The sequence below is a fragment of the Ipomoea nil genome, unplaced genomic scaffold (assembly GCF_001879475.1).
Source record: "Ipomoea nil cultivar Tokyo-kokei standard unplaced genomic scaffold, Asagao_1.1 scaffold2845, whole genome shotgun sequence".
Taxonomy (NCBI): Eukaryota; Viridiplantae; Streptophyta; class Magnoliopsida; order Solanales; family Convolvulaceae; genus Ipomoea; species Ipomoea nil.
The window spans coordinates 7,321,220-7,335,548 of record NW_017619273.1 but is presented as its reverse complement, the minus strand read 5'-3'; the positions used below and the strand labels follow the sequence as shown (position 1 = coordinate 7,335,548).

The following is a 14,329-nucleotide window of genomic DNA, read 5'->3' as shown; positions in this document are numbered from 1 at the left end:
ACTCCGTAACCACCAACATGGTAGCATCGAAGTGTCATTCGCATGGTCCGTACCTCTAGTACCAATACCAAGGGGTTAGCGCATATAGCTCTAACATGACACCGTGACGCTTATACCTTGACCCAAGCCTTTAACCAGCAAGTCTAAGGGGTGGTCCGTGACTTTAGCACGATAACCGAGCACTCGTTGTGCTTCCCGCCAACAATTCATCTCCACCAATCACAATCTCATCATCATCAGTCACATCGATCATTGCGCAATGACCACGATACTCATCATCATTCAATCAATCAACATATAATCAATCAATAACAATCAAGACACAAAGACAATGACACGTACTACACATAAATTCCTAGAACGGTGTTCAAAACATCAAACGAGACTCACAAACATCAACGGGGTACAACGGGACACAACAGGACACGGGGAAACAACTAACGGGGGAAAACATCCCGCCGCTCACCCATTTTCCAGCGGGTGGGTCGTGGGTAGTGGACCACTCGCCGGCTACCCGCCGGCGGTGGCACTGTTCCAGCGGGTGCCTGGCGGGCAGTCGCCTGCCCGCTGGAACTGGGCAGCGTGGCCAGCGGGTAGGTGGTGGGGATTCGTCCCCCCACCTATCCCCGTTGGTACTAAGGTAGAAATCCGGTTTCGGGTTTCGCCCGTGTAACTCAAAACTATGTCTAAACACATTCCAACACGTAACAACAACATCACAGATTCAAATAACGAAGATTAAACCAAGAATCATTCTAATTACGTTCTAACACGATTCCTAAACATGCCAAGACTAGACATCAATCACATAACAGTTCAGGAGCATCCGGAACCACAAGAATACCAAGAAATCTATATGCAAAGCCCTAAATACAAGTCCTAGGCTAGACTCAACACCCGATCATGCATAAACTCACCCAAATATACCAAGAACATCACAAAAACGGGATTCACGATATAAACCCTAGGGACAAGCTCTGGACATAATTAAAATACAAGATTACACATATGATCAATCACAACATCAAGATAACCAAGATTATCAAATAAACACAATATAAATCCTAGGCAAGGCTCTATCAAGACTCAATCATAGAATCACACATCAAAGGAGCCAATAATCAAGATATAGCAAGGAAAATAGGTTTTGTAAGACATGGGTTACCTCTTAGCCCTAATCAATATCCTTGGCTACTAAGGTTCTTCTCTAAGATTCTTCTCCCAATTGATCTTCCTAGGCTTGATGGTGGGGGATTTCCTTGGCTGGATTACCCGAGATTGTGTTCGAGTGACAAGGAGGTGAGGAAGGGTTCTATCTGCTTCCTAATCTTCTATATATGTTTAAGGGAAATCTATTCAGAGTCTGAATGACAAGGCCCACTTTCCTTATTCCCTATGGGCTTAAGGTTTCTAGTTCAGGCGAAGGTCCACGATTCATTGAGGACCGCCTAGATTAATTAAGGGAATTATAATTGGATTAAATCCCTCTTAATTATTTTAGTTAACAGAATTAATTTAATAATTAATTTGGGTTTGAAGGCCGTAACACGGGGTGTTACACCCTCCCCCCTAACAAGAAGCTTCGTCCTCGAAGCTTAGACGCGATGAGGTCGAACCTAACTCCTTAGCCTAAGGTCTAGTGTAATACCCCCGATTTTCACGACATTTTAAAACTTAAAATTCATAAGGCAAGGTAACTAACAGGTATCATAAAACTTAAACAACAGTGGAAGACTTTAATTATAAACGGGAAAACGGGAAGTGCTATGCCACATCCACATCAAAGTGGATGCACAGGCTAGTCTAACAAATGTACTATCTTGTTCATAACAACCATGACACACAGGCCCAAAACACTGACTAATCAGTCTAAGGGAGCTACACTAACAAACCGATAGCTAACGCGCTCGCCATAAGCTACTCAAGACCTGTAAAGCAACATAAAGAAAGGGGACGACGCCCGGTCAACGAACATTGCTGGTAACCCATCAATACGCGTTAAGTAGCATATATAGATAGTATAAAACAAAACCATTTTCGAAACGGGATACAGTATATATTAATTCAAAAGTCATAGAGAGAAGTCAATTGCAAAGACTCTATTTCACTCTCAAAGGAACAAGGGAAATCAACATCCCAAGACAACAACAAGACAAGGACAACAACAATAACCAAATACAACTCGAGGTGTATTCTACTGATCACAAAGTAGAATACCACTCGACATGCTCATCAGAAAAGAATAGACATTCACACATTGGCAACTACATGCCACAGTGACACTTCATGTCACAAGAATCATAGTTCCAACCTTATGCCCTATTCCAACCTTATGGCTACCCCCGTCCTTATTACTGTTCCAACCATTACCTCCGAGTAACCCTTGTACTTCTGAGTCCAACCTTATGCCTCCGGGAACCGTCGTTCCCCCGCCAACAATCGCCAACATTTCATTACACGAGGGTACAATTCAAATCTCACAACCGCCAACATATGAGCCCACGCTCAGGTCACACCACCAATTTCATTCATGGCCACCACGATTACCACATCTGTACCTTGGAGATTAAGGTCGCATACCTTAATCGTTCAATCAAGGTACAACCAATACACATGTTTTCATCACAGGAATCAATCAATGGATCACAACAAAGATATGAAACCATACTCAACAAGGAAGTATTACAATCCGACACCAACGGTGGTTAACACAAGTTTCCAACCTCATTAGGTAAGAACAAACGACACACACTAGCATTTCAACATCAAACTATTATGCTTATCAAACGGGTAAACCAAACATAGTTCCGTAGAACATACAAGACTGATCATGGTCCAACGAATCACAAAGTTGAACACTTAGCACGATTCAAGACGCCAAATCCTACATGGATTCCTATAATACCGTTCTAGACATACGAAACATCAAGAAGACACTCAAATAGCCCAATAAAACAACATCGGGAGGTCAAAACATCAATTACCGAGTCAAAAGAATCACGGGGAACCAATCCCCGACCGACCACAAAGATGTACCCCACGGGTGGGGCCACGGGTGGACCTCCACCCGTGGTTCCGCCCGCGGGTACCAAAGCCAAACTCGTGTGTACCCGGTGGGGCAGTGGGTGGAGCTTTGCCCGCCGTTCCGCCCGCGGGTACACCCTGTACCACCAAAGTAATCCCTTCGGGGATTTTCAACAACAAGTCCAAATTCAAGTCCAAAAGACCCAAAATCTCACACAATACAACAATATGACTTGAACCCAAGAAATAGCCAAGCAATGACATACAAGAACCCTGATAACAAGCTCTAGATATGCATTACCATAAGACAATGCATCAAATCTCACATTTCATAACAAAAATCACAAGTAGAAGTCAAGAAATCATCATATAGGTAAGAAAATAGATTTTGTAAAGCATGAGTTACCTCTTGTATCCTAATACTTCACTTTTCACACCCTTAAAGGCTTCTCTTAAAGATCTCATTCAACTCCAACTTCATAAACACCCCAAAAGATAACAAAGATTCCATCTTTAGAAAAAGACACCTAAAAAGATACTAAAAACACCAAGAGACCAATGATCTTACCCTCCCTTATGCTCAAGGTTAAGAAAGTATGAATCTTGGAGACCAACTTGTAGGATTTAAGACACCCAAAATTTGGCTTGAAGAAGAAGCTAACAATTTTCTAAAGAGAAGGTGGAGCTTTTGTGTTTAGGGTGTTAGTGAATGAAATGAATGGATGATGCTAGGTTAGCTTTGGGCACAAACATAAGGTTGAAGGACTTCTTTGCCCTTACTAAAGTTGGAATAATAAGGAGACAAGGGAACAACTCATAAGGTATAGAGTACAACTCTTTGACTTGGATTGATTAGTCAATTTCTAGTCATCTGACTATTGAATTTTCAGGATTTTAGGAATAAATTACTAAATAAACTAGGATTAATTATCGAATTACTCCTTAAATAGATTTTGGATTTACGGGGTGTCACATCTAGTCTATGTTACCTTGTGCGAATAGTTAGGGGTAGCGTTCCCTCATGGTGATCTGGAGTTCCCATATCGCCTCCTCGGTTCCGTGATTGGACCAGAGGACTTTAACCATCTCTACAGACTTCCGGCGGGTTTCTCTTGTCTTTGCGTCCAGGATTTTTACAGGTTTTTCCTCGTAGGATAGGGCGTCATCCAAGCACACTATTTCAGGTTGTAGTACGTGAGTCGCGTCTTGTACATATTTCTTTAGTTACGACACGTGAAATACGTTGTGTACCCGCTCTAGTTTGGCTGGCAATGCGAGGCGGTAAGCCAGGTTCCCGACTTTCTCCTGGATTTCGTAGGGACCAATATATCTTGTACTTAGCTTCCCTTTTTTCTCGAATCTCATTGCCCCCCCCCCCCCCCCCCCAAGTGGGTGAAATCTTTAGCCAAACCTTTTCTCTTGCGGAGAATTCAGCTTGTTTCCTCCCTAGGTCAGCGTAGGACTTCTGGCGGTCCTGTGTAGCCTTCATTCTCTCTTGTATGTGTTTGACTTTTGTTATGGTATCTTGTAAATACTGCGGTCCCAGAGTCACTGCATTGACCATGTCTTCCTAACATATAGGAGTCCTACACTTTTGACCATATAGCGCTTCGTAGGGTGCCATACGGATGCTTGCGTGATAGTAGTTGTTATAAGAGAATTTGATTAGATCTAGATGTTCCTCCCATGTTCCCTGGAAGTCTAACATGCAGGCTCTCAACATATCTTCGAGGGTTTGGATCGTCCTCTCGGTTTGGCCGTAGGTAGTGGGGTGGAAGGCGGTGCTCAATTATAGTCTCGTCCCCATTTCCGTTTGCAGTGATTTCCAGAATTGCGAGAGGAATCTGGGGTCTCTATCAGAAACGATGTTTCGTAGAACCCCGTGATATTTGACTACCTAATTTTTGCAGGCTTTGGCCAGTTGTGTCATTGTCCAAGTCTCTTTCATGGCAATAAACCGCGCCGTCTTGGTTAACCGATCCACTATTACCCAGATTTTGTCCTTCCCTGTCTGTGTTGTGGGTAAACCTCCCACAAAATCCATTGAGATAGAATCCCACTTTCCTTGGGGTATCTCGAGGGGCTGTACAAGTCCCTTGTGTTTGCACCGTTCAACTTTTACTTTTTGGCAGTTCAAGCATTTGTTCACAAAGTCTGCTACCTTCTTTTTCATGTTGGGCCACCAAAATAACTTCTTTACATCTTCATACAGCTTAGTGCCTCGGGGGTGCACAAAGTAAGGTGAACCGTACCCCTCTTCTAGGATTTGTCTCTTCAGGAGAGAGTGTGTTGTGGGTACGCACCATCTTCCCTTATAGCAGAGGCTGCCGTCACTAAATAGTTCGAACGACCCGTTCTTCCCTTTGGCCAGGCCGAGCTGTACGTTTCCTAATTCAGGATCTTGTTGTTATCCGGCTTTGATTTCTTCGAATAGCGTGGGTATGATCCTGAGATTAAATAGTTGGATCTCCGAGTCCACCTGTCCTTGCTCCACTATTTCTAAACTTAACATCTGGAATTCCCTACATAGTTCGTCTGCCAGTACCCACGTGGTGTTAAGGGAGTGGCTCGTTTTTCGGCTTAGTGCATCTGCCACTACGTTAGCCTTTCCTTCGTGGTATTGGATATCTAGGTCGTAATCTTTTATGAGTTCTAACCACCGCCTCTGTCGCATATTCAAATCCTTCTGAGTGAAGATGTATTTTAGGTTTTTATGGTCCGTGTAGATCTTGCATTGTGCCCTATATAGATAATATCTCGAGAACTTTAGAGCAAACACAATGACTGCTAGTTCCAGGTCGTGAGTAGGGTAATTTTCCTCGTGGGTTTTGAGTTACCTGGACGCATATGCTATTACCTTGCCATTTTGCATTAATACGCATCCCAGTCCCTTCTTAGAAGCGTCACTGAAAACTTCAAATCCTTCTACTCCCGAGAGTAACGCCAGTACTGGGGCTGTGGTCAATCTTTCCTTTAGTTCCTGAAAAGCTGAAGCACAACTGGCATCCCATTGGAAGGAAATTTCTTTCTTCATGAGTCTTGTCATGGGTTGGGCCACTTTGGTGAAATCGGGTACAAAAGCACAAAGCAAAAGGTATTCATGCTTGACTAAGGAACTAGTCAACTTCTAGTCCCTTGACTATTAAATATCAGGATTTTGGAAAGGAATTCACCAAGGATTTTAGGATTAATTCCTCAATTAATCCTACTTAAGGAGTCGGATTTTCGGGGTGTCACAGAATTAATCGTGGTAGGGTTTCTAAATGCTTACTAATCCCATATATATAGTTTCAGGAGTCCTAACTATAGTCTGAATAGTAAAGGCCCACTTTCCCTATTCCAAATGGATTAAAGACTTGATTAAGGATAAGGGTCCATGATCCATTGTGAACCACACTAATTAATTAATGGAAAAATTCTAGTCCAATTAAATCCTTTTTTTAATAATACATTATCGGGATCAATTCCATAATTAGTCTGGATTCGGAGGCCGCAACACGGGGTGTTACAGTAACTGTGGTTTTGTTTTAGAATGTATGGGGAAATGTACTTGGTAGTTATCGTTTGCTAATGTTTGGGTAATCTTCTTGGTGCAGCTCTTATATTTCAATAGGGTGGTGGTCAACGCACGAGATGTGCCGAGGACAATCCCAGCGTTGGACGGGTGTACCACAGAGCAAATTAAAGCACGAGAGAGCCGGGAGGTTTGTGCAGGGGCGTTTGGCAACAGCCAGGTGGAAGCACCTCTGCGTGCATCGAGGTTTCCAACGACCACGTGATCAGCTATGATGAGGCCACGGATAGCCCAACCGCAAGGGCAACGAAACAATGGTTTGCAATCTGTGCCGCCGGTGCCCGCGTCGGCGCACAACATGGTATCACAGGAATATTTGTACTATCAAGTTGTATTTTATGCTGGAAAACATTTATTTGATAGTGTGAGTACACATTTGTTGTAGGGATTTGACAAAGAGTTTGCAACCATGACCGGGGACTTGCTCTCAATTGCTTTGCGAGTGGTTGATATAGTACAGCACCATCCCGATCTAGCCCGTGACCACAATGATTTTGATCGGGTCGCTACTGCAGTGGATTTGTTGCTCGGGATAATTCGGGAGCCCGCACCTAAAGAGGTACCTCAACCCCCTCCCCCGACGTCAGTTCATCAAGAGGAAGCCATGTGGAATGATCCTGAATTCTTCAAGGATTTGGACCGATTGGAGCTGGAGGCGACAGAGTCTATCGAAGGGAGGGGGGGGGGGGGGTCGATGTTCCTAGTTTTAGCCTAGGGATGACACAATAGTTGGTACGCAAAATCAGGAAAAAAAAAACAGAGCGCTACCATTGGATGTTGCCACACCATCTCTCCAGGTTTGTGTCTAAACTTCCCCATTGGCGTATGCTATTATGTTTACTTATGTGTATGACGTAATCCGGTGCTAGGTACCTCTCTAGATGCAGCAGATGGGGCCTAGGCAGCAGCCATCCCCCCAATGTATTGGCCCCGGGAGGCGGGATGTGGCAAATCGCAAAAGGAAGGGCCCGCTCGTCCAAGGAGAGTATCCGTTTGGCATGTTCTTTAGCACCACCTTCGGTTACCCTACCATTCCGATTAAACCTGTATACGTAGTCTGGTTGTGGGTGTTCGCCTGCCCGCACGGTGACGGGTAAGTGGATTTCTAGGATCTAAATATTCTTTGTTATCATGCTGATTGCGTTGAAAGGGCTTGCCAATAGATAGGTCTTCATGTGTGGTATAACTGGTGCTAGGAATTCAAGTTGTTGAAATGTGTCTAAAATATATGCTTTACATTGAAAACTAAATCAAATTGCCATATCGTGGACACCTGATTGCAATTACATCATTAGGCATAAGAAAAATATATCTTAAGCATGGGGCTGGAATGGTTTGTCTCTAAAATATATGATTTACTAGGGCTGGTTTTGTGTTGATTTTTTTTAACCTCTGATAAATACAAACCCAATTAGTCTAAGTGCATGAGAGCCCCCAATACCCCCACCCTAAGTCTAGTTGCACTATAGTAGATGTGTTGTCCAATTCTGCATGAATGCACAAAAGTGTCATTCACATGCCCGTAATGCACTACCACTAGTACAAAAATAGTCATTCGCATCAAAGGTTAAGGCTAATACGCGTATAAAGTTGCTTGGACGCGTATGTAGGAGACCCTGATTGTATGATTAATCAGTGTCGAAAGTAACTTTAGATGCGCAAAACTCTAATACGCATCCAAAGTTCCTGAACTTTGGACGCGTATTGTATTTTTAAAAGAAAAAAACAATTTTCGTCCAAAGTTTAGAAACTTTGGATGCATATTATACTTTTAAAAAACAACTTTACGCGTCTAAAGTTTAAGAACTTTCGACGCGTATTATACATTTTTTTAAAAAACAACTTTACGCGTCCAAGTTCAAGAACTTTAGACACGTAAAGCTTTTATTTATTTCTATTTATATTTATTTCCATCCTGGTTCGTATCTGCCTCTAAAAACGTTTGTCCACATAAATAAATAACACATTATGCCCTATTTTTCAATCAACCAAGTTCGTACAGGAAACACAGATTTGGTAAGATTCAGTGGCATACAGAATTATTATGAAAGTTTAGTTTTCTAACATAAATATGACACATACCCCACAAAATTATGTGTAGAATCAGTGACCACACGCTAATGCAGTACACTTAACAGTAGCATAAATATAAGCTCAAAGATCATCAACAATAAAACCAGCAGCCAATCAAAGTAAAATAGAATTTCATAGTTTATAAATTAAACTTAAGAAATTATGATAACATTTCATTTAGAATGCATGTATATGGCATGTTGAACAATTTCACAGTGCTGCAAAATTCCACATCTTAAAAGAGCAAAGAGCATTAGGAGGTGTAAATCAAATTACTAATGTTCATAACTTATGGTAAAAGGTGAAAGAAAAAACAAATACGGAGTAAAAGTTAATTAAGAAGGTTAAATATAAAGGAAGTCAACTGAAAATTCAGCATTAACAGCTTATTGGTAATCATCAGTACCTTTTTAGTGATTGGATATCATAAGTCGGTCAACAATATGTTCTTACAACAACATAAATATATTATAATTCTATATCAAAATAAGATAAAATTCAAATAACTACCTGGCTTAAGGTCACGATGAAAATATCCCCGTTGATGCATGTGCGCAAGACCTTGAAATACTTAGAAGCACCAATTTTTAATTTCTGCTTCTGAGAAAAGCTTTATACTGTCCTTCATAAGCTGGTACAAGTTACACTCCTGAGTTTTTATGTATATATATTATTAAGTTAAACAATAAAAACATTACTAATAAAATTGTAAAAAATTTTAATACTCTAATAAAAACATTACTAAGGATCATGAGATTACCCATCGGCTCTGCCACATTGACCAGGCCGGGATGAGATGCAGGCCATCAACCTACCAGAGCCAAACTGCTCCTCAAGGTGATGAGAGTCAAGTTTACGTTCCTTCTACGGCTTCTCAAGTTTCCTTTGGACATGGTTGCTCTTCTTTGTCTCCTCAGCAGCTACACCCTCGGTTTCCTGCAACAATTCAACCAAAAGGATGATAACATAAGAAATACAGGGAAAATGTAAGTCTACATTTGATGTATTATCCATTATCATCAATATAATACCTTAGCAGTTTCTTTCTTGGCAGAATGGCCGGATTTTAGGCTGTGCAAGTTGGGCTACCGCACAGGGCCCCCAATTTTAGAGGGGCCCCAAATTTTAGAGGTTCAATATTTAATTTTTACCTAACTAATTTAGAAATAAAAATTAAAAGTTTTCAATTTAATTTAAAATATTCTATGAAGAGATGGTAAAATGTTATATGAAGAGATGTTCTATGTACGAAAACTATTCTGAAAGATTTTACTTACAACGAAACCATTAACAAATTGAGAACATAGGGATAAACATAAGCTTCAGAGAAACTACAACCCAAAGGTCAGACAAACCATAAAAAATAACAAATGAACTAATTACACTGAAATGATTAACAATTAAGAACACTGGGATAGACATATATTCTCTGAGAAACTACAATCTGATGGCCAGGTAATCCTTAAATGACAAAAGAAACAAATACCAACTGTACATTATTAAACACCAAGAAAAATTAGTTAATTGGAACTGAATTGCTAGCGTAAAAAGGAAAGAGGAGCCTGGAAGAGTATTTTTCAAAATCCTAAAAGAACCCATAATCCCATGCACAGAAACTTATTCCATTTCTCATTATTTTAATAGTTCCTTTCTACAATGGACCTGATCTCATTGCTAGGCTGCTAATTGTAGTCCTTAATGTATGAGATAGAGCACAATACCATCAGAAAACAATCCAATTAAGTTTCAAATAGTAGTCTCAGATGCCAAAACTTATGGAATTAAAATTCAGCACTATATAGGTTTCAGATGCAATACGTAACAACCATTCCAATATTTGCAGACAATGCAAGAATCATAGAGCTATAGCGTATATCAAAAGATCCAGAAAGAAAATCACAGAGACAAAAACTCTAACAATAGAACCAAACTTACTTTCGCTTCTTCCACCACGCCTTCTGCTTGCCACTAGTGACACGCCTCTTGTGCATTGAATCCCTAGAGATACCTGTAAACACATCGTACGAAAATCACTACGGTTATGCTAGCATTCACACAGGAAACCAAACTGAATCGAACATATATCATGCATAGATAAACACACGCGGCTGGGGCGCCTATATTCTTTGGACGCCTATATTCTTTTAAAATAAAAATAAAAAATTATTTATATAGTGGCATTTTAATTACAAAAAAGCCACCGCACCACACTTTAGGCATCCAAAGTTCTAACTTTGGACGTAAATTATTCGATTTTATTGATGTTTTTTGTACTAGTGTACTAAGTCTCATATAAGTGACAAACCTAGCGCTAACCACCTGCGGTGCATCTTAAACCCTCTTTTCCCCACCTAAGACTGGTTGCACTAGGATAGAAGTGGAGACGATTTGGAATGCACAGAAATACAATATAGGTGATAACAATATATCTTAAGCATGCGTCTGGATTTGTTTGTCTCTAAAATATATGCTTTACTAGGGTTGGATTTGTTTTGGTTTTTGTTTTTTTTTTTCTTTTTTTTTTTTGGTTTAAATTACAAATCCAATTGGTCTGAGTGCATGGGAGTCCCCAATAACTCCACCCTAAGTCTGGTTGCAAACAGTAGATGTGGAATCCAATTTTTAAAGGAGCAAATTACACTTTTGGTCCTATGATTATAGGGGGCGTGTTAATTTCGGTCCGTGACTTTTAAAACTAACAATTTAGTCCTTTAACTATGCTTATTTAGCAGATTTGGTCCTCCCGGCCAAATCACCGGCCAAATTTCGCCGGAAAAAGATAACCCATTTTAAATTATTTATAATTGGGGGCAAAATGGTCCTTTCACATCATTTCTTCTTCTTCCATTACCGCCGCCGTCCTTTTCCTGCCGCCGGCGCTCTTCTCCCCCTCTATGTCCCTGGACATCTGCAGGTATACCTTCAATGGCTCCACATACTCTTCGAACCCCAACGTCGTCATCGCCCATAGCAGGTCGTCGTCGTTGATCGTCTTCCGCTTCTCCCTCTGGCACTTGTCCGATGCCTCTCCGGTGATGAAGCTTATGAACTCCGACACACACTCCTGGACCGTCTCCTTCGCGTTCGTAGGCAGCGCCTTCTTCATAATACGGCTCACGTTCGCAATCGGGAGGAAACGGTCTTGCTCCCGTTGTGAGCTGTCGCCGTCGTGGCCGTCCATGTGCCCTCCTAATTCGTTGTCGGAATCCGCCATTGAAGCTAAGTTTTGCTATATAAAAAAATCGATATTAAAAGAATACGAAAACTATTTCACTACGATTGAAAACTATTAAGCTAAGTTCTAGCAAAACAAACATGACCGGAATCTCACATAAGCCTTCACTAGCAAAGCATAACACACAAGATCAAAAATTTATTCATTTATTAAGTGGTTAACAAGGAAATTGGCAAGAGAATAGATCAATCATATGGTGTACCTCAAATCATCAATCACAAATTGCATTGCAACAAGCACCACCAATCAAACCACTAACCAACAAGTAGGGAGTAATCACAATTTCAAGCAAAAGATAGACAATTTATTCGCACAAAACTCAATGAGTCATTCAAGCAAAAGTTTCAAAAACTTCATTTTTTTTCCAATTTTTAGAAAGCACCCAAATTATTCCCTCCCCCCACACTTAAAGGCTACATCGTCCCCGATGTAGAAGCAAAACAAGAATAAGAATCAAGAATAATATGCATAAAGGGGTAAGGGTCAAACTCGGGGCATAAAAGAAGCATACTAGAAAACTACTAAGGAAAAAAGAAAAAGGGAAAAGGAAACAAAAAAAAGCTGCTACAAAAGAAAAGAAAAAAAAAATTTTGATTTTTTTTTTTTTTTTTTTTTTTTTTTTTTTTTTTAAAGAATGATACGTACTGGCCAAGGGATGGCCGTACGCCAGCCCGTCCGCTACCTGCTTCAACTTTATAGATACGGATGGCCTCAGGGATGGGCGTATGAGTAGCAGTACCATTTTTGGGTGCCTTTCCAGTGAACACTGGTTTTGGGCAGAAATTTCGTACGCCCTGTGGGATGGGCGTACCAGTGGCAGTACGCTACCTGCTTCAAAGCTATAGACAAGGATGGTCTCAGGGATGGGCATACCAGTGGCAGTACCAACAAGCTCAGATTTTAAAAACATGCAATTCACTCAACAACTAAGGCTCTAAAAGATAAAAACTTAACCAAAATATCACCATGCAAACTTAAACCATTCCCAACACCTTCCTAAACAATTAAGATTAATGCTCACACAATTACTCCTCAACTAAATCCACTTAAAACCAATAAATCCATCCCAGATATGCAAGCAAAATTGACACAATAAAGGATCAATGGACTCACAAAAACACAAGAGACACACTTCTAACTCTAGTTAAAACACATAAAAAAAAACATATAAGGAGAATAAAGTAAGATTGCGATAAAGAAAAATGCAAGAATTTAAAAGATAACATGGGGTGCCTTCCATGAAGCGCTACGTTTAACGTCGCTAGCTCGACTTGACCTTTGGTGTTCAAGTGTATGAGGGATAGAAAAGATCCCAAACCGCATTGGCCTCCTTTTCCTTGAATTCCGGCTCATTAAAGAGCTTCAACCTTTGCCCATTGACCATAAAAGGATCTCCCGACTTAGCCACAATTGAAACGGCGCCCGATGGGTAATGTTCCACTACTCGGAAAGGGCCCGACTATCTTGATTTGAGTTTACCGGGAAACAACTTGAGCCTTGAATTGTAGAGTAACACTTGGTCCCCCGGTTCAAAGTTCCTTCTCAAAATTCTCTTATCATGAAAGTACTTGGTCCTTTCCTTGTAGATCCTTGCATTTTCATAGGCATCCATCCGGAACTCTTCAAGCTCATTCAATTGTAACAACCTCTTTTCTCTTGTCGAGTCCTCATCCAAATTCAATCTTGAAACCGCCCAATATGCCTTGTGTTCATACTCAACCGGCAAATGACATGACTTCCCGAACACAAGTTTAAACGGAGAAACACCAATAGGAGTCTTGAATGCGGTCCTTAGGGCCCATAGTGCATCATCTAGCTTCAAAGACCAATCCTTTCTTGTTGGACTCACCACCTTTTCAAGAATAGATTTGATTTCCCTATTGGCCAACTCTACTTGCCCACATGTTTGTGAATGGTAGGGCGTAGAGAGCCGGTGATGAATACCATACTTGAGAAGAAGTTTCTCCAAAAGCTTGTTGCAAAAATGTGTGCCATTGTCGGTTATGAAAGCTCTCGGCATGCCAAACCGGGAGAATATATTCTTCTTGACAAACTTGAGCACGGTCTTTGAGTCATTCCTCGGAGTTGCAATTGGTTCTACCCACTTTGACACATAATCCACCGCTACAAGGATATACTCATTCCCAAAAGAAGGAGGAAATGGACCCATGAAGTCCATTCCCCACACATCAAACAACTCCACTTCAAGTATACCCTTTTGAGGCATCTCATGTCTTCTTCCAATGTTGCCGGTCCGTTGGCAATTGTCACACTTACGCACAAATTCTCTAGCGGTAGCAAACAAAGTAGGCCAAAATAAACCGGATTGTAGCACTTTTAGAGCCGTGCGGTCGGCGCTCATGTGTCCTCCATATGGTGAAGAGTGGCAATGGCTCAAAACACTTAGAAATTCCTTCTCCGGT

At 41.0% G+C, this 14,329-nt stretch overlaps 1 pseudogene; it reads right to left on the bottom strand.

Moving 5' to 3' along the window:
* Nucleotides 1–10,476: 10,476 nt before the first annotated feature.
* On the bottom strand, nt 10,477–11,932 carry LOC109159913 (annotated as a pseudogene).
* Nucleotides 11,933–14,329: the final 2,397 nt, after the last annotated feature.